The sequence below is a fragment of the Passer montanus genome, unplaced genomic scaffold (genome assembly GCF_014805655.1).
Source record: "Passer montanus isolate IOZ18808 unplaced genomic scaffold, ASM1480565v1 scaffold10, whole genome shotgun sequence".
Classification (NCBI taxonomy): Eukaryota; Metazoa; Chordata; class Aves; order Passeriformes; family Passeridae; genus Passer; species Passer montanus.
In genome coordinates, this window is record NW_024356505.1 from 6,004,008 (window position 1) to 6,025,211 (window position 21,204).

General features: G+C 40.8%; 1 protein-coding gene across 2 annotated transcripts in view; it reads right to left on the reverse strand.

The window, feature by feature from the left end:
* Positions 1 to 9,065, reverse strand: part of RARB (retinoic acid receptor beta) — a 323,420-nt gene extending 314,355 nt beyond the window's left edge. For both annotated transcript variants that reach the window (XM_039705235.1, XM_039705215.1), the window contains exons 1-2: positions 9,011 to 9,065; positions 368 to 463 (exon numbers count right to left, since the gene is read on the reverse strand). The gene's annotated coding sequence lies outside the window, so the exon portion shown is untranslated. The remainder of the gene's footprint in view (positions 1 to 367; positions 464 to 9,010) is intronic.
* Between the last annotated feature and the right edge of the window lie 12,139 nt (positions 9,066 to 21,204).

Sequence of the window (21,204 nt, forward strand, 5' to 3'; positions counted from 1 at the left end):
TTTATCTACCAAAAACATATTTTATCATGGTAGCTCAACTGTGATTCCAAGTAGATTTTCAAAGTGATCAGTTAAAATGAGAACAAACCAATGGGGGGGGGGCACTTTTCACTTTCAAAGTGTTTTCCTGACACACAAAGCCTGCATCAGTATTTGCCCTGTAAATGCTCTATTCATTTAACTTTGAACTAGAATTTCAAAGTGATTCCACTTTTTGGATTTCCCTTTCTCTGTCACTGATAGCCTGCTGTCATGGACCAAGGAACTTGGAAGGAAGAAATGTATCAGAGACTGCCATGCAAAGGAGAGAACACTAATTAAAGTCTTAATTTCCTTCAGGGTGCTCTGTCAGTGGATTTTAACTTACCCCTGTTAACTGTACCTTTCCTCCTGAGACCTGGAGGCAAGTCAGAAGGAGCTTGACACCAGCACAGTCTTCATGGACCTAAGCCAGTTTGATATCCTGGAAGAATATAGGGAAAAACAGTTACAAAATTAAGTTCTAAAGGAATGAGGCAAACATAGTCACCACCAGAACCATGATACTCAGAGCAAAATCAGAGAAGATCTTAACAGTATCTCCAATATCCACAAATGAGAAATTAAAACCAGAGTGTTGCTTCACTGAAGTCTCCAAATGTGGTGTCTCAGGTTTGTTTCATGCTTCCTTTCTTCCTTTTCCCACCCCTACCTCTTGCAACACTGACCTCAATTCCATCTCAAGGAAGAAATAGCTATCCCTGCCAAAATTCCCTGTGAGCACCAAAGGGAATTCCAGGGGCAGTCAACCATGTTTACATTAACACCAATCATATTTAATTAACTTCTCCCAGTTTACCTAGCTTAACTTTGGAAAAAGCTGGAACACCTTTGCAGCTGAACCATCAACATAAGAATATTCTACCTCTTTTTAAAAAAGGGAAATGCAATTTCAGCACATGACTTCTACCAATCCTTTTGATCCAGCTGGGCATTGTTTCTTTCAAACCATTCCTGCCCAACAAGAAAAGCAGGATGAGACCATAATCAAAAGGGGAAAAGAGAAAAATGGAAAAGGAATTGCTCTGTACTGTCCTTCATCTTCAGCAGAGAATTTCCTGGTCTCAGATGCTACCACAGTGAAGAAACTGCAGCCACTAAAGACAATTTCTTCCCTCTATATCAGCAGCAGTACAAAGCAATGAGTGTTGAAGTAACAAAGTGCTCTGCCTGTCTAGGCCTTGGTTCTCATACTATTACTCCGAAAACACTTCTCTACTGGCTTCCCAAATAAAGAAATACTCCAAATCAAAGATACACACTTCATGTTGTTAAAATTAATTGTAAAACACAACCAAAAAAATCCAGCCTGATTTGTATATATTTTGTTTCTGTAACACAATATTGTTAAAATCAACAAAGCTGCTCCCAGATTTCTCAGTTGAATCTAGTGACATTTAGCATTTTTCTTATGCTTCGTCAACAAGGCATGCATTCCACCTTTCATTTGAAAATTAAAGGAATCATATTTTCCTTTAATCTGTGTACAATACAGAAAAACACATTCTGAGTATGATTTAAATACATAAAGCAGGTAAAAGGGATTCAGTGATAACATTTCTTAATAAAGTCCTTCTCGGGTCCTTTTGGAAGTCTGGCTTAGAGAGGAAAAGTTTGCAACTCAATGCAAAAAAAAAAAAAACCAAACCAGATATACATTCAAGAATACTAAAGGCAAAAGCACAAGGAAGGTAAGGGACAGCAAAGAGCTGAAGTTTCCCTTTCCTGTAGGGAGTACAAGATAGCACAAGACAGTGCATCTCCTGACTGATACTGCTTTGAGCAACAGCTGGCTTTCCTCAATATTCTTCCTCAATTTCCATCCCATGGCCTGCACAGGTAGGCAGGCCCTGGAGAGAAAAGCCACTGAAGTCTGTGCATCCTACGGAGCACTGACAGCAATCATTCAAGCTTTTATACAAGTTTGAATGTACCTCTGCAGAAAGGCTGCTCTCAATCTGGCCTCCAGAGAAAACACAGCAGCCTAGATTGATAACATCTACTCACACTGCTGCTGGTTAGACATGGACTGTCTCTGACAGCCTTTCCAACAAGCTGAACAGGAGTCTGAGCCACAGCTAACAGATCTAACTCAGCTACTGGTAAAGCACATTTAATGTCAATTGAAAAAAAAACCCAAACATATCTGTCTGGGGGAAGAGCAGGGGAGTTACTGGTGCTTATTTGTGGAGAAGAGGGGAGCAATGTATCATGTCTGTACACATAGACAGCCTTATGTCTCACACATAGGTACAGGATAACAAATACAGCTTGTTCTCCACTACAGAATTTTCCACTTTGAACATATAGACATCAATATATAAAGTTCATTTTATTTCAGTGAGATACCTTTTGAATGAATAACACTGGATTACAATTCATGTTACACAGATTCTTTGGTCATCACTAACTCAAGGATAAATTGAAGTCTGAAGGCCAAATCTATGGAGATTTCTGGTGACATCACTAAGACCTCACACAGATGTGTGAGACAAGTAGTGCTGGTATTTTGCCCACCTTTGCACCAAGTTAGCTCTGAGAAATGACTCAAAAAAACCCAGTCAAACATGATACTACAACTAACAAGAGTGAGCAACTCCATCAACAGAGAGTACTCTCATCACATCAGGAACAAAGGACATGTGAACAATCAATCTTAGAGAGTTTCAGTAGCCATTCTGTCAGAAAAAAAAAAAAACCAACAAAAAAACATTTTTTATCAAAGTATAAGAGTCATCCAATTTAGTATGTTATATACCTTCCCAGACTTGTGAAGAGTTCATCAACAGTACCCACAGCCAAGTCCAGCAAAGTCTACCACTTGACCTGTGTCACATTTATTTGTCAGAGCTATTCTCAACACACAGCAGCAAGACTGTGACTAGTCAAGGCAGCAGCAGCACTTTGCCCAAGTTTAAACTTGTTCATTTGCACATGCTCTTTATCCATTTTTATTCGAAATTATCTTGGCCATGAGTAGTATACAAAGGGCTCCTCTGATCCCAGAAACAGCTCTTTTGTCCCAATAATAAAATTTAAAAGACTATTTTGAATAACTTTTACAATACTTATTTTCTCTGCAGGAAATCTTCTTACAGAATCAGAATAATTTAGGCTGAAAAGGACCTCTAGAGGCCACGTCCTCCAACTCCCAGTCAAAGCAGTGCTGATTTCAAAGTTAGAACAAGTTGTTCAGAGTCTTGTCCAGTCATGTTTCTAAATCTCCAAGGTCAAATCTTGCAAACTCCACAGACCTCAGGTCAGAGTTTAACCCTTCTGATTGTTAATTCTTTTTCCTTATGCCCAGTCAGAATTGATCCATTTCTATATGTGACAACTGCACCTCATCCTTGCTCTGTATACCTCAGAGAAGAGCACTGTTCTCTGCCCCAAAACAGCTTTATAGGAAATGGAAGGCAAAAATTCACCTTCATCTTCTAATCTCCAGGCTGGGCAAATCCAGATCCCTCAGCATCTCCCTGTATGCTGTACTCCAGACACCAACTGAAACAAGGCAGCTGCTCCAGATTAAAACTCTTTAAATGATTTATGAAAATGTAACAAAGCCTTTCACATCCCTCACCTGGATCATATAACATTACTTTTCATGTCCCTTGACACAGACAGGACCATTGGTACCTTACTTTCCAATCCCAAAGAAAGTTCTGAGGACAACCTCAGAGGAGCAGCAAGCATAAAGGATTTGAGAAGATGATGCACTGAGTGGCATCACTTCACCTAAACACTCTGGAACAGCACTTTTTTAAGGGTACGAAGAAAAAAAATCAACATTTAAAAGAAGTTTAATGTGGTTTAGACTGTAGCTATACAGCTTCCTGCAGTTGACCCCAGAAAAATAAAAGACATGTGATGTGTAACTTCCTTTGACTTTTCTTTGAACTCTTGATAGAAGTTCCTGCTTTAAAGAGCAGGATTTTTTTATTAGTTACTTTTACCATTTTTGTTAATATTTCCAATAGTACCTAATGCTAAAATATCTGCATGCACCAATTTCATGGGTTAGAACACCTTTCAAAGAAAAGCAGTTTCTAATCTTTATTTCTATATAGGTGCACTGCATTACTTTGATGAAATGAGCAGTACCCACCCCTCACTTGACTGTGTTAATTCCAAAGCATTTGCAGAGAATCTAGACATAGGCCAAAATAGATACAAGAAAAAGAAGATCTGTTACCCTGAACTACTGTGAGCACATTTCCATGCATGGCAGCACAAAGCCTGCCCTCACAGGGCATGAATCAGGTTTCATTCAGAGACCCAAGGAAGTCAGCTTTCTGTACAACTTCATAGGATGTTCCCCATATGCAAGAATGGGTTTAATAAAGATTTTATTTATTATTTATTTAGAGCTTGTCATCTATTACTTGGCTACATATTGCTGCCACAGGGAGAAGCTGCCCAGATAAGACCTAAAACCTCTGAAACCATGACTGCCAAATACTCCAGCAATCAGCAGCCCCAGATCTTAAGATTAAGCTGTGCAAGTTCAAAACCTGTCCCCTTAGCAGGCGCAGCAGTTCCACCCAAGAACACAATATGTATTAACACTGAAAAATAGTTGTAGAACCATTTATACAGACAAACACACCTGCATATTCATTTGTGCATCCTGTTGGCAGAATTGTGCATATTACACACATGCCCTACTACACACGTGACCTTCAGCAATTTAAGAACAGCAGCACACAGCAGTGTCTGCAATATTCTGCTTTCATGAGGGAAAAGCCATGGCAAACACTCCAGAGCTGTCACATGGCAATGCCACCTCGCTAGTGAGCCTGCTGCAACTCTGGAACAGCATGAGCACCCAGCCCCAGGTGCCCCCCTCCATCTAGACACAGGGGACAAGTTGTAGCACTGCATGAGAAGTAAAAGAGAAACTGGTGTCCCTCTGGAGAGAGGCACGAACACACACATTGGCACAGGACTCAACTCGGCTCTGAAGTTTTACACATGACCTGGAAAGGTTTTGCCATCGCTTGTCTAACAAGAGGAACAAAACCCACTCTATGTGCAAAGCTTTTTAATGCCTCCACAACTGGAGCTTTTACATCTCCAGGTTGGGGTTTTTCCCCCTCCTTCATCCTCTCCTCTCCATTTAGCTTACATAGAGACCACCTCCAGAGTGCCATGCTAATTAGCAACAGCTTGCACTCTGTATTAAAACTAAAAATAACCCCAAAAACCTAGTGAAAAGAAAAACTGAATGAGCACATATGCATTTCGTCATTTCAGTAATATTGGTGTATTTTAATTATACTTAAATAATTTTAATTGTGATCTGAGCAGCAGACTAACCATAATTGCTGAAAAATAAAGTTATAAATTAAACGGAGATATGGTAGAGTCTATTGCCTTATAGACTTGTTATAAAGTGCTACAAAAATATATATGTCTGTAACCAAAACTTACAATAATAAGCTCACTGTGTAAGGATAAAACAAAGAGGTAAACAGTAGAGGAATACTCAGCTGGTGTAGCAAATAAATACAAAACCTACCAAGTATAACTTCAACAAACTAAACAACTATTTAATAAAATTATGTTATTTTTACTTTTACTAACATGAGTAGGTCCTAAAAAGAAGAAAAACCACATTTTTATAGGTAAATGTCGATTCTACAAATTTTCTATATTTCCAGAACTTCATTTGGCTTTTTCATGATGGGCCTTATTCTGTTCCCTTATGTCCTTATACTTCCTATATGTTCAGCATTCACTGATCTATCTACCTTGAATACAAGGTAAACTATAGATTACAGAACATGAGAATTCAATGACTCTTCCAGTCTTAAAGATTTCCCAGTACTGTAGCAAACAGAACACTGCACATTGCTTTGTGGGAGAGGAAATATGATTTAACTGACATTTCATCAGTGTCTTGGGAGTCAACCTTCTCCTATAATATTGAATATTTAATTAGAACACAACCTACAAATAAGAAAATATTGGCCATAATTTTCCCCAGTAACTTTCCTAAGCTGTAACAATAGTTTGCACTTGCAGTATTCACCACAGTAGACTCCATTATTATAATTAAGATCAGCTAAGCTGTTTTAGGGAATTTCAATGGCTACTGTCTTCTCCTAACAGATGAACAAGAGAGAGTCAATGATATTGAAAGACAACAGATTTAATGCAGATAACTTACAGAGTTCAATACCACAAAATATTACTGAAACAACAGGTTATTAAACCAGGCAAGATATTAAAGCCTCATGCATAAAACAACTGCTAGCTGAGAAGGGTTAGAAGAACTTCCACCACAACAAAAAGCAGTCTGTAACTGCTCATAACAGCTGGATGACAAAGGCTGGACTTTGAATCCCACTGAGGAGTGGCAGCTTTTTAAATCATTGTTTGTATCACCTACGAGGAGAATCCCACCGTGGGGTGAAAGTAATGGAAAACTAATCTTTGTCTTGAAAATACCTGTACTTCTTGTTTAAAAACACCAGTACTAGCACAGGTCTGGGTGAACCTGCTTGCAACTCTGATTTTACACGTGTAAACACACAGAAGTCAACAGGAGCTCCGTTTATGCTACCTACCCACCATATCCATATCAACAGAAGTGTGAAAATGGATGATCCCTTTCAGGCACACCTGGCTCAAACTCCTACTGTACACACCTACAGACACTCATAGTTAGGAATTTGCTGCAATAATTAACTTCTTTCTACAGAAATGGGGATGAGCTCTCAGTGTGAGAACACTGAGCCTTCTACACCTCGCCCACACTAGAGACCCACTACCCCCAAAACAAACTCTATCAATAAATCCCTTTTACTACTGACATAGACAAAATTACCTCAGCAGAAAATGAAAAAGCAATCCTTGGTAGTGCCACTCTTTCTACGTAGAGAGAACCCAATTTTCTTGTGTAACAGAGATGCTTTACCATAATGCTATTAGGGTGAATTAGCCTGAAAATGCAAGAGGACTGAGACCTCTGCAAGAAGGTGCAAAAGAGATACAAAGTACCCCAAAGTGCAGCCATCTGCGGTGGAGCCACTTTGGACTCTTCACAAGCACACTTAGTCACAACATAATGACAACCCAGGTTGAGGCACTTTAATTTACTAATACCTAACACTACTATAAGAGGACAAATCCTGCAACCCTTCCTCTAGCAAAATATATTTTGCTGGAAGCTGACCCACATAAAAAGCTGAGGATCAACCTTCTCTGATCATTAAACAGACACAGACAGATGCTGACACAACAAGCTCTTACCCAGAGCTGGATTTATAAAGGAATGATTTAATTAATATTTCAAATCAAAACCAACCTTCTTGTTTAAAAAAACAAAGCACACGCTAACTCCTGATGCTCTTAAGAGCAATGGTTTTTTATTCAGTTTTGCTTCCAACTCTTCCCAAATGACATAACCAGAACTACAAACAAGTGATGTCCACATAGCAACTTCTACCACAATGACACAACTGATCTAAATTTACACTGACACCACTTTACCTTAAATCAGCTTCTTCCACATGCACAGGCTTTTGCACTAGGTATCCAATTCCTTCGGTCAGCCTTAGCATCATATATAATGAATCTATGCTTGCTGAACCTCCTCATGAGAACTCTTCCAAGAGAAGAGTTCTCATGAAGAACAGGCTCAGTGAATTTCCTTTCCTTGGACTCTTGTTTTACTGTCCTGGTGGGCATCTTTCGGATCTAGCACAGTCCTTGGACAATAATATTTTGTGCTGCTCCATTAACTACTTTCTTTCCAGAATCCGTGCTATTGTTCCCCTCTCTCTTCAAAGCATAAAGTAAAACGCATTTATTGCCAGTAATTTATCCCTTCATATTTTTTTACACGCAGCTTGCTTAAATGCTATTAAAAGCACGTCTCAGCCAAAGGCAAAATATCAACACTATCCAAACCAGCAAAATTCTGCCACAGATTCAAACGACCAAATTGTCACGCGACATACAAACAACAGTGTGCCACTAGAAAACACCAGAAATGCATGAAGAGCATCCCTGTTACCTCCTTGCATCAACGCCTATGACACGCACACACGCTGCCGAGTCTTCTGCGCTTGCTAACCATGGATCACTCCCTGGCAGGCAGCAGAAGGGACCCAGCAGAGCCCCACACCGCCAGCCTTACTCACCCAGAAGTAATCCCTGCTCCAGCCGCGCAGCCACCGCGTCCCAACAATATCCTCCGGCGAGGAGAGGAGCAGCAAAACTGAACTTTCGCTGCCCAAAGGCGCAGGAGAGCCGCCCCGCACGCCTGCCCGGCCGCTGCCCGAGTTACCGGGCACAGAAGTAGCGGGAGGCGAAGCGCGCAGCCGGCTGGAGGACGGGCACCGCGGCTCTCCCTGCGCAGGAATCCCACTCACACGGCGCGCATCGCTGCGCTCTGCTCTCGCACACCGAGCCACTGCACAGCCAGCGCTGCCCAGACCCATTGCCTTGCTTTAACCACATCTGTAAACATCAAGTTTTTTGGGGTTTGGGTTGGTTTGGGTATTTTTTTTAATATTCCGCCAAAAGAGACGTTCATTCAGGCCAACGCCGCCCAACAGGAGAGCAGCCGCAGCGGCGGAGAGGGTGCCGGGCTGACAGGGTCCCGAGCACAGCTCGGCGCTCCACGTTTCCGAACCAGCCCCCGACGCGCCCCGGGCGGGCTTTTGTCTGCGGAGGAGCAGGCACGGAGCGCCCGGGCGCTGCCGCCACATCACCGCGCTCGCGGGCTGCTGCCCAAATTAGCGCCCGCGCCGCCGCGCGCCCCGCCGGGCAGCGGGAGGACGCGCCCGGCGCCCCGCGCTGACCCGCTCCGAGTTGGTGCGGGGGCAGCGCCAGCCGGGACCGCGAGGGCGCAGCCGGCAGAGCGCCCCGCTCCCCTCCCCGCTCCCCGCGCCGGACGCGGAGCGACAGAGCAAGGAACCGACTACCGACCCCCCGCCAGCCGCCGGCGGCCCCGCTTTACCTCGGCAGGCTCCCGCTCCCGCCGCCGCCCCGCCAGTGCCGCGGATCCCCCGGCGCGCTTCCCGCCCCGCAGCTCCGCGGCGGGGGGCAGGTGAGGGGCGGGACAGGGCACCCCAGGGCTCGCCCCCCTGCGCTCCGGACGCTGACAGGCGCTTCCCAGATCGAGCGCGGTCGGAGCAGTCGTGTGCCCGTTCCCCTTTCCGCCCAGCGCCAGGGACCGGGGCACGGGATGGGCTCACCCCTTCCCGCCGACCTCTCACCTCACGAGTGCTCTGCGTTTCGACTGCTCTGCCCGCAGCCTCTGGATATAGTTTTTCTTCCATCAGACTCTCAGCGCGGCCCCCGTTCGTGACACCTTCACTGCCGATGTGCCTCCTCTTGCCTTGACGGCTGCAGTGACTCTCCGTGCCTTCTGCTGGTGTGTGGGTCCGACGGGGAGCAGAGCATGCAGTGAGAAATGCTAAGAATTCCTTCTAGGGAAGAAATCCCGGAAGAAGGAGAAAAGGTGTGATGATGCTCAGGTGAGCAGCGGGCTCCAAGCCTTCCATCCCAGCAGCACAGGAACTGACTGGGCCTTCAGCATCCTCTCAGCTGCTGATCATCTCAGCTTAGAGACTGCAAAGTCTTCAAGAGGTAAAACAGACAAAAACACGCTCTATTCAGATTTTTGACAGCTGTAATGAGCGCAAGGAAGAATTATGTAAACATTATTAAGTGTTAATAAACACATGTCAGCGTTAGGCACTCTTGTGTAGAAATGTTGGTAAAAGCCACGGTGAAAGCTTTACTCATAATGTCTTTTTAACTTTATGTAGCTGGTGTAATAGGCCCTGTGCTTTGCTGTTGCCTCGACGGAAAATCATTACCCAGTAATGGATGAGCCAGTTCGGAAGGAGTGCCACTGGGATACTGCACACTTTCATTCAAAGATGCTATGTATTAGAGGAAGTAGCAGGAGACCTGCCAACTTTCCCAATTTAATTATTAAACTGTCAGTTCCTGACTCCTTGTTTCGACTTCCTGAGGCAACATCTGGCTGTAATAACAAAAATAAATAAATAAAATAAAATTTGATCATTCACTCAGCAGCATTCTCTTTGCAATGTCCTTTTTACAGCAACTTTTATGAAAAGCTCAATATGGGGGATCCAGACCCGGCATCTCTCTGAAGTACCCAAAAGCAAAGACAAGAACAGTTTCAGCTGTGATCCTCAAGGCAAAGACGTGCAGAAGGCTATATCATATACTTGAGCCTTTTTTCAACGAGTCTGGTGGTGTGCATTTTAATCTTCCTAATCCTTCTTTTATTCATAAGAACATCAGCGGGTTTTTTTCACTGCATGAATCTGCATGATATGACTCTGGGAGATTAAAAAAAAATCTTTTGCGAGCCAAGAATTTTTGCATTTTCATCAAACATTGCTTCAAAAGGGTAAAGTTGGTTTCAGGAAGAAAAAAAAACCATAAAGGATATCAAATTTAAATGCTACCAAATGTGAGCAAAACACTGAAGAGAAGTTTTAAAATATCTGAGACTGTGTCTTCACGTGTTCCCTGGATCTGTTTCATATGATGTGACAGCTTCAGCTCGCGATTCGTTATTGCAGTGGCTTTTGGAACTGAATGCCTCTTTTTTTCATATCCTCACTCAAACACACGCGCACGCTTACGAAAATATGTATCTATATATGTACACATGCACACGGAGAGACAAATACAGAGTGACTCAGCTCTGCATTCTACTTGCTTAATCAGTTTCAAAGCTTCAGTACTGTTCCCCTGCCTTATTTAAAATGCCTAAGGCCACCTTTCCCACATTGCTTATTTCAGTGCAGGGGTACAGAGCCTTTGACAAAGCTGGGCCATCTATGCTGCCTTCTGCGGGTCACCCTCTCCTAAAAGCCTTTCTGCAGGTCAGGAGGTCAGCCCTTCCATTAATCACACGGCAGCTTGGGATTCAGCATTCACCCTGCACACTAGTCCTAGGGCATCCTCAGAGACCTTTTTGCCTGGTGGTCACTTGGGGCAAAGGAAGGAGATGAAGATCTGGAGGCAGAGGTCATGCAAGCCCAAACCACAGAGAGATGGTATCAGGTATGCCGTGGGGTGACCACTATGGCCGACACACTGCACAGTGATTTCGTCTGCCCCGTGCCATGGACAGGTAGGAGTTGTAGCAACTCTGCTGTAAGTACTGCTCAGGCAAGTATGGCAGCAGTGCCTAATTCAGTACCTCCACGTACAACTCTTTCCCTAGTGCTCCCAGAGAAAGCACTCCTGATTTTCTCCCTTCCATCCAGAAGTCAGGTAGACAGATCAGGAGAGTCTGAAGTCAATGTTGCTGTCGTCTGTGCTTCTGTCAGATTTTTAACATTAGGTCCTTGGTCGTCTTCCTCAAAAGTTTCCTTCTTCTCATAGCTTGGAGGAACTTCTGGAACATTTTATTGATTTCTTAGCTGCTCTCCACTGGAACTCCTCATAATTCCTTGCTTCCTAAGGCTTCCTCGGGTAGTTTTCCTTTTGTATCCCCCAGTTCAAGCAGCAGAAAAGCTAACTATCCTGTTAAGTAGGGCAGCCTTTCTTAAATCTTCGAAAGAACTCTGGATAATCCTTTCATACCTGTCTCCCATCTTCAAGTGAAATGACTATGCCTCTTAAGTTGTCATAGGATGGAATTGAATACTTTATATAAATTCTATTCAAGATTCTCCTGTTTTCCCTACAGTTCATGACAAATCAGTCAGACTCTTCCTTTAGACTGTAAAGAAGAAAGAAAATAGAGAGAGGGGAGAGTGTTCAAAGTGGATTTTCTGGTCAAATTCTATTTAACATTTTTTCTACTATTTGCCAATTCCCAGGCCTATGGCTTAGAATCACTTTTTTAAAAGCCACCTGGGGTTAAAAAAAAAGAAACAAATCCCCAAAACAAAATGTTAAAATGTTTCAAAATGCTCTGGACCAAAGCAATGTTCCCAAGACGGCAAAGACTATCCTGTGACCAGATGCAGCTTTCAAAACTTCCGTAGGAAGTAGAAATTTGCACTACAGGCAGGAAAATTTGTACTTCTGTACATTAAGGAGTCTATCATCAATTTCCCTAATTTTTGCTCAGGAGATCCTGTGACTACTTCTGTACCGAATACTAATTAAGAAGTAAAGAGGAAACTATGCAAAAAATGAGCAAATCCTTAATGAAAAGAAGGTCAAAGAACAGTTTAACACAAAGAATTTCACAATCTGTTGGAGAAGGTCAATAGCATGATGGATAAGACTACAGCAGATGTATTTGTATATTTACAAATGTGAAAGCAGAAATTAGGCTCTTATTAAAAGTAGCAGCTGTTAATTGCCAGCCTCACATACAGACACATGCTTGAAGAGACTGTTAATTAACTGAGTGGAAAACTAGAGGAGTTTCAGCTCTGAGTTACTTGTCATGGCCTTAAGAAGTTTGGTGAGAGACTCTGATTCCCAAGTGGATCCTGAGCTGGATAATATTTGCTGGCTGCGTGGAGGCACTGATGTCTATCTGAAACAGAATTGCCCATGCATAAGGATGTGCTGATCCACTAGGGTCAGCATCAGCAACTATTAAAACAAGCTGACATAAAGAGCCTCCCAGATATCTGTTTTCATATAGTCTGGAGACATCAGCTCATATAAAACTACAAAATACTTGAGACTCAGAATCTAAAATTGCTTTCCTTAATGAAAAGCTTCCTTTACTGAAGGGAAGAAAAAATATCCTCCAGGATTTGAAACACCAGCTAGCAGACAAGAAATCCAGAATCCCACTAAGCGTGGGGTACACTTATATGAACATTTGTTGCAACAGCCAGCACTTAGCTAAGGACATGATAAAAATCCCAAAGTGTTAATAAAAAAAATAATAAAAAAAAAAAATAATAACTCAGTCCATAGCAATATTCATAGGTTGTTGGTTGTTTTTTTGGGTTTTGGTTGTTTGGTTTTTTTCTGCAAGATACTGGCAAGAAGGAACATGGAGTCTGTGCACAGAATTTAGAGCATTAATTTTGTGTCTTCCATGCTTACTAGGTAACAGAGACAATATTTTACCTTTAGAGATGAAAAATAAAGCTGTGGTGCACTCAGACCATCATGCAATAATAACTGATGGTGGCAGCTGAGATTATAGGAGCATCTGCAGCTACAAATACTCATCTGGGACTCCTTTAGGCTTCTGTGTATCATCTGGTCTTCTATTATCTCCTTGGGAATTAAACTAAGCAACACATGGGTGCCATGATTTCTGAATGCTTGATAAAGGAAGTAAAAAATAAAGCTAATGAAAAATTCAACCAGTATAACTGATACTGTAAAATCTCCTTTACTAGCTCGGTAATGATTTAAGAAGGGCATGCATAAAAGACAAAGAGCAAAGGCGTTAGAACAGCTAACCCATTTGTTACCTGAGCGTTCTCTTCAATGGTAATGAGAAGATTGGGAGAGATAATGTGGTGCATTGTGTTTAAAGAACAACTCTTCCAGGTTGTGCCCGGGATGGATTGCCAGGGAGTATCGGGTTGCAAGTGTACTGGTCAGACAATATGAAGAACATGGGAGGAGCGTTCGGTGGGAGTGAAAAAAAAAGGTTGTAAAGGTCTCTTAGGAATTAGGATGTAAAGTTGCAGAAAGCAAGTCAATTTGTAAGAAGTCGTGTCACCTTGGCATATAATGAGTGACAATGAGCTGGATGCCTGATTACAGGGAAAAAAGTGTAAGCCAGAGAAATTAATACAGAGGTAAATAAAGTACTTTGTGTACTTAGCTAATAAGGAGAAACAGCTTGGGTGAAGAAAGAACAAAAATGTAACTTATGGAAAGACATGGTATTTCTGGATTTGTCCTATACATTTATGATAATGTGTAATCCCTCCAAGATTTCTGCTAGATCTTCTCTTGGTGGAAATTATGCATCTAGTACCAGATCAGTGTTATTTGGGCTGAAATTAACAGTGAACCCAAGTATTTGATGTAGAAGTGAACTATTTCAGTCTTGCAAAGGTCCTCACAGCTCATCACGGTTCGTACAGAATTTACAGAGCCCATGGTTTACTCTGCCTGCTATTTTACAAAGCACTATCAGAAAGATGTTACCAGAAATAATGAGTGGAAATGAGTCTTGCTGCTAGTATGTAACAGCAAAGTGAGCTTCATGAGGGGATTTGGAACCCAGCCACCAAGGGCGGAAGGAGTGGGGACAGTTGCACATATGCTGGTGAAACATCGCATCGCAGTCCGGTCCTGCAGGCTGCGTGCTCCGGCAGAGGAATCGGAATGGCTGCCATAAGTCAAAGCTTTAGACATCCTCAGACAAGTATGAGCTAGTGTCTGTCCTGCAAGTAATGGAGGGGACGTACTCTGTAAATCACATCACTGATCCAAGCTTAGAGCTCTGATCAGAGAAGAACAACAAATCTGTGTTACAAAGGTCCCTGTGTCATCTTTTTAAGTAATACCACTCAGCCCTCAACAATCCAATACTGTTCTGATAAAATTATTTTTGGATTCATGCTTCCTGAGATACTTTCCTATTTATCAAAAACTAGCAAAGACTTCTAAGACTTCTGCTCCTGCACAGGTGCCAGATGCAAAAGACTTTTATGTCAGGGACCTGGGGTAATATTTCAAAAATCAGACCAATATACGGGTCAAATGCAAGCATGCCATCATAGGATTAAAAAAAAAAAAAAAAAAAAAAAGAAGAAAATAATAATAGTTGCAATGCTACGACCAAATAATAGAAGACTGAATCTAGAGGAAAACTTTAAAAAATGGAAGTTTTCAGCATAGCACATGCCCAACTACTGGGCCTGGCCCATAAGTTACATACTCTCTCTTACTCTATAATTATAGTCCATCTACACTGAGAAGAACTACATCATTCCTAATCTTGGTAGATGGTAGGCTTCCTGGTTTTCTAGAAGTTTTTACAATATTTAAATTTGTGTTGCTGGTTAGAATTCTTGTAAAATTCAAGAGATGAAAAGCTCTAATAATCACAGGGAGATATGTGTCAATAGATATGTAATTTTTAAGTGTGTATGTGTATATATATATATAAAATAACATAAATTTCTACCAGCACATGTAGAAGTTCTTGTTTACAGTGCCTTAACATACTTCTCCCTGCCTCTGCTTTCTGAATTCAGCCTCTAGGGCAGGTGTTCAGTCTTACAATTACTTCTGAAACTACATTTCTGTAGTCTAACTCCTAAGTAAATAGTGTGGAGTACAGTATGGAAGGGTAGTTTTAGGCAACTTACTCTAACAGTTGCTTCTTACATTCTTTTACAAATTGGTTGCAGCATGGATGCATATATTGCACCTACCTTCCTCAGGACCTTACATGTCAGCAACAAATATCTCATGTAATAGGAAATCAAAGTGGCAATTGAATCCACGTTCTATCATTCTCCAATCCTGGACATATTGCAAGTGGGTAGAATGGCTGAAGGGAAGATGCACTGGTGAAGATACTGCAGGCCCGTTGCTGCTGTCAGTTGTTGGCTCGTTACAGGATCTGCTCCAGGTTTGTAACCAGTCTGCAGGCACTGCTGAGCCACAGGGCACAATTCATTGACTGAAACCTAGGATTCTCATCTCCTGCTGGAGAGGTGTCTGAGGATTAGGAAAGGTACCCTAGGGCATCTCATATTGTCACTCAACAACTCAGCAAGCCTTTAGAGACTCCAACTTGGAGTAAATTTTTAAACAAAATATCTAGACGCATTCCAGCTTTCTTTTTCATGGAGTCACATTGAATCTTAAGTACTTCATTCTTTTCTGTTTATCTGGAAATAATTATCTCCAAAACAATACAAACAAGTTAGCAAACAAACAAGAATACCACTAGGGTGTTTGTAATTGAGACCTTAGGCATAATTGTTTATCTGCAGAGGATAAAACGCAGCTATTTATCTATGTTAACCTTTGACTACTTTCTTAGTCACATGGAACAGCTTATTAAACAAGAAAGGATGATGTATAGAGGTAACAGCTACTCTGAGGAGGTTTGCAAAATCACTCTGTCACTGTTTCATTCAGCCCGATGAGGTCAGAGCCTTCTAATTAAATTCAGTGAGTTCAGCCCTCAGTCTGCACTCTCAGTTGTCATAAACACGGTTGATATTTGTTATTATTTATGCTGTAGTACTTCTCCCAGGGTGTTTGGGTTTTGTGCATATACAGGAAGAAACAGACTTATTGCTATGGGGATAATATGTGCCTTCCTAACTCCGGAAAATATCCCTCTAACCACTAGACTTGGTAAGTGTTACTGAGTTTCATCCATTGCTCATATCTGAATGTAATTTGCAATGGAGCGTTCAGCTATAGCTTTCTGTAAGGACTAATATGAAAATTGCATTGAATCATATTCAGAAATGAAAATAGAGGGGGAAGGAATGGGCACCACCAGCTCCACAGGCTCAGCTGGAAGAAGCACCCCACCTCTCCGGGCTGCCAGGGCCAATGCAGTGAGAGCTCCCTCTTCCGTTGCAGATCATTTTCATCATCAGGCATGCTGTCATTTTAACCCCAACATCTGGTTACCTCATAGATTTTGTCACTGCCTTACTTAACTTACATTTCCATTTTAAATTAACATTATTCTGTTCTGTTTTTTTACTGCTTGTTATTGTTTTCCTCTGTTTTCCCATTACTTGGGTTTTCTGTTGACTAACACAAAAATCAATGTCTCTTCTACAGAAAAAAATCTGAATAAGCTAAGTGCAATAATATAATCATCAGGGTACAATTTAAAGTAAAAACAAAACAAAACAAAACAGGAATGTACAACATATTCAGAACAGCCTTTTCTATGGCCAGTTGTAAGAAGGCATTTTTGGCATTTATGATCTTGGTGAAAATTAATCATCAGTTTTTGTAAACCTGGAATATACTTCTTGGAATAATTAATAATACACAAGATTGTGTTTTAGTGAAGAAATTTATTTCCTTCTTTCGTCTCAATATGCTTACAAGGTGAGTGTGAAACTTGTTTATCTGACAAGGTGTAAGCGCAAGAATGAATTTTTAACACTGGATTTCAAATGCAATAAAACTCATTTCAATAGAAACTATTTATGTTGGACATTGTGTTACTATCTCCCAATAATCTGCCTCCTTCTGTGTTGTTATCTCCTCCTTTTCCCCCAGCTTACTGGTTCATCAACATAAGTCTTTAAGGAAAGAAGAGTCACTTGCAAAATGCTTCCACAGACCATAGCACAGAAGGGTCCTGACCTGACTGGTCTTTGGCCTTCAAATATTTTACAGTAATTTATTACTTATTTTTCTTGTTTATATTATAAACATGGAAAGTTTCCATTTTTCTCATGTTGTATTGAAGGTTATTTTTTATTCCAGTTAAATATGTCTTGTTTGCTCTTGGAATGCCAGGTTAGTGATACGTCAGATTCTGCAAAGCAATCGTGACAGAATACACGGTATGTTAATGGTTGTGTTACAGTAAGATGTGAGGAAATAGTGCAATACTTTTAAGTCTTACAGTGACAGCACAAATGGCACACCATGATTTTGCTTTTGTTTGGACTCTGCTGGGTAGCAAATCCTGGGTTTGTCTACAGGCAGTTACAGTATTTCCATCAGTGCATGCTCCTGTGTGTTTGCCTTCCTTCAACTCTGACCAAGGATGAGTGAGCACCATTTTGAATACAAAGGCACTTCAATTTTCATGCTTATTCAATCCTGGATCTCTGCTGAGACCATGCTAGTAAAAATGCCACATATAAAAATGGTTTTATGATACATGTTTGTCCTCAAAAAGTCCAGCTGCAATAGTAACCGACATGTCTGGTGATAGAGCATATTTGTGTGGGAGAGTGAGAAATGTATTTTCAGTAAGGTTCAAACAAAATAAAGGGGACAGACGTGTTATTTGAATATTTGTCCTTTTACATTTGAAAATTCTGGACTGTGCAACTGTCAATTTCTCTGCCTTGCCACCATGTATTTTAAGTCTAAGCAGCCACAAAATTCTCTGACCACTCAGATGACCAAATTCCTTCCTGAATGTAGGAGTTCAAGTCAACTCCACTGTCTTGTATTCTTACATCCACAAATTTATGAAAAATGCTGTATTTTTCTTATAATAGTATTGCCTACTCCATTTGGTTTTATTCTACACCAGTGAAAATTACTTCAGAATTTCTTATGAGTGATGTGCTGAGAAAAACAATAGTAAGATTTCAGAAGTTTATGTCTTAAATTTCCAGGCAGGGAGTCAGGCAATATAATAGTCAGGAGTCTTTCAGGAAACAGATCTTGACCACATTGGATATTCAAGGTTTCATTGCATCTGAAAAACCAAAGAACTAAAAAGAACTCCTCCTTTTCAAGTTTCACATTTCAATTTAGAGCTATAGAAGTCAAATTTAGTTCAGTTTTCTCCACATAAAAAGCTGATGTGGCTGTGTTCTCCTTTTCCTTGGTTCTCCTTCCACATTAACTTTTTAATCCATTGGTTATGTTCAATTAAATTAGTGAAAAGTCTCAAAGATGTAAGTTTGTTACAAGTTCTGTGAATTTCATGGCTAGATGGAGAGCAGAGACTTCACTGTTGCTGCTGCTGAGGAAAGGAAGTTCTGTTCATGTGGGATTTGGTGTTTGGTAGCACACGTGCCCATGACCTGGCTAACCACTTAGCAACTGCCAGCCAGTCCTTGCAGACTTTTCCTCACCTGGAGGCAAGAATAAAGTATAGAAGGATGACACAGGAGGGAGCTGATGATCTGGTGGATACATCAGGGAGGTTTTGCAGGAGGTGAGTTAATGATCTGAAAAGAATAAGGGCAGTAAGATAAGGAAGAGGCAACTACGGATACAACAGCAGAGTGATTTATGAAAGAGGAAAGCCAGCTAGCAGAGGTGATTTTGGAGAAGATGTAGGACACTACTTTATAGGAAGCAAGGCTGTGTTAGTACTGTTGTTACAACCTGCTTACTGTAAATGTAATTGCTTGTAGACAATAGAAGACAATAATTGTAAATTACAAAATGTAGTGCATAAACTGTAATTTATATATAATATGAGACAATATCCTCCCTGTTAACAGGCTTGAAGTTTAATGTCTTACTAGATTATCATGCCAATAACGAAGTTTCGTTATTTAAAAGAGATACATTATGGGGAAAACAATCATAGCAGCAGTATTCAAGTACTTATCCACAAGTACTTTCCTATGTTTCCAAGCTGTTGGTTGTTTTAGAAGGAAATATAATTACATTAAATACTTCCCTGTGTTCAAAAACTGAAATTGCTTGGCTTTCCACAAGATTATTAACCTGCAGTAAACATGGGTGAGGTGTTCAGTGTAAACACAATTGAAAAAGAATACAGATGGTCAACATTATCTCATTAAAAGAAGACTGTACAACACAAAGCACTGAAAGATATTTCTCTGTTATATAAATTGAAGACTATTAATTTACCCATAACTCTACACCAATGGTATAAATTTAGTTAGAGTACCTTGATTTTCCTTTCTCTAGGTCAAGATAAATACTTTGTCTCCTCAAAATGAACCAGTTTTACCAGTGGGACTAGATCCCTTTACCAGTAATGTGCTGGCAGCTCTAAGGAACAACACACTCTATTCAGATCTAAGGGACCCTGTGTATATATAGTGCTGTCACAGAAGAATATCTGACTCTCATTTCCCTCCACCCCATCTTGCTTGCTGGTTTTTTATCTAAACATCATATTTAGGCTAGATATTAGAAAAAGATTCTTGATCCGGAGCATGGTCAGGCACTGGAAGAGGCTCCACAGGGAAGGGGTCACAGCACCAAACCTGACAGAGGTCAAGAAAGGTTTGGACAACACTCTTGGGCATGTGGGGTGACTCTTGGGGGTGTTCTGTGCAGGGCCAGGAGTAGGACTTCAATGATCCTTGTGGGTCCCTTCTAACTCAGAATATTCTGCAATTCTGTGATATTTGCTAAAGGAACCCAGAAGAAGAATGTATCTTTAAATGTAGGAGAGCTATGGCCAACAGCAACTAAATTTAACATCCACTGGGAATCCAAGATGCACAGGTCCCGAATAAAGTTAACAACTTCCACTCCAATGTAATTTCCAAGGCAATATGGTCCAGTCAATGGCAGTCATTTACCAGAATGTTAGGAAGAAAAATTAGATGGGTGGGTGAGTACCTGATAAGGAGTCTAGACATGTGATCGTTTTCCCCATCAAGAGGGATCCAAGAAGTTATAACAAAACAGTTAATTTCTTTCTTATTCAGAAGGCAGTGGTGAATATTCAGGGATATTCTTGCTGAATGCCAGCCCACAGATCCCCTCTGGAAACCAGTAGCTGTAAGAAAATAAAGGTATTTATAAAAATAGCTAAGGAGAGAACAGGAACTTGGGCAGCTGATGTGCAGTTAATCTCAAAAAGACACAGAAACAGAAATAAATCTCATGGAGGAATGGAAAATACCTTTCCTTCCTGAAAAACGGTGCTAGCAATAGAAAAGTTATGTGAACAAATAATGTATGTTAGACAGTGGTAAAAACAAAGATATTTGGGAGAAAGAAACACTTCCTTTAAACCTTGTGCTCATTTTTTTTCTTATGTATTTTAAATATGAGAACAATAAAAATTACATTGCCCAGAAAATGCAGGTCACATTTTCCTAGAATACGGTAGAGTAGAATTTGTGTTCATATCTGTATAACTGATTACAAACCTTTCTTTCCTCTGTCTTAAAGAAAGGCTGTGTTAAGTTAAGGAACTTGCTGTATAATAAAGAAATTTACTTTATGGTTAGAGAGAAAATACATTTTATACATGGACTTCTTATACTACATATACCATTTCGGTTCTCAGAATAAAGTCTTGCACTGGACCTCATGCAGAAGAATAAATTCAGAGCATTTCCTAGTCACCACAATAAGGATCTATTTAAAATGTAGGTAAAAATTCATGCATTTTGATGCATGTCTGTGGAGACAAAGTGAGGTAGACTTACAGCAATATTCAGCTAAGCTATCTTTAAATGCCTCTTTTAATCAGTGACCTTTTCTTTAGAATTTCTGTGATAACACTTGGGGATATCACATTAAGTTTCTTAGTATAAAATTGAGCACTGAACAGACTTTTAGAAAGATTATGGTGCTAGAGGGATATTTAATGGTGAAATCACTTAC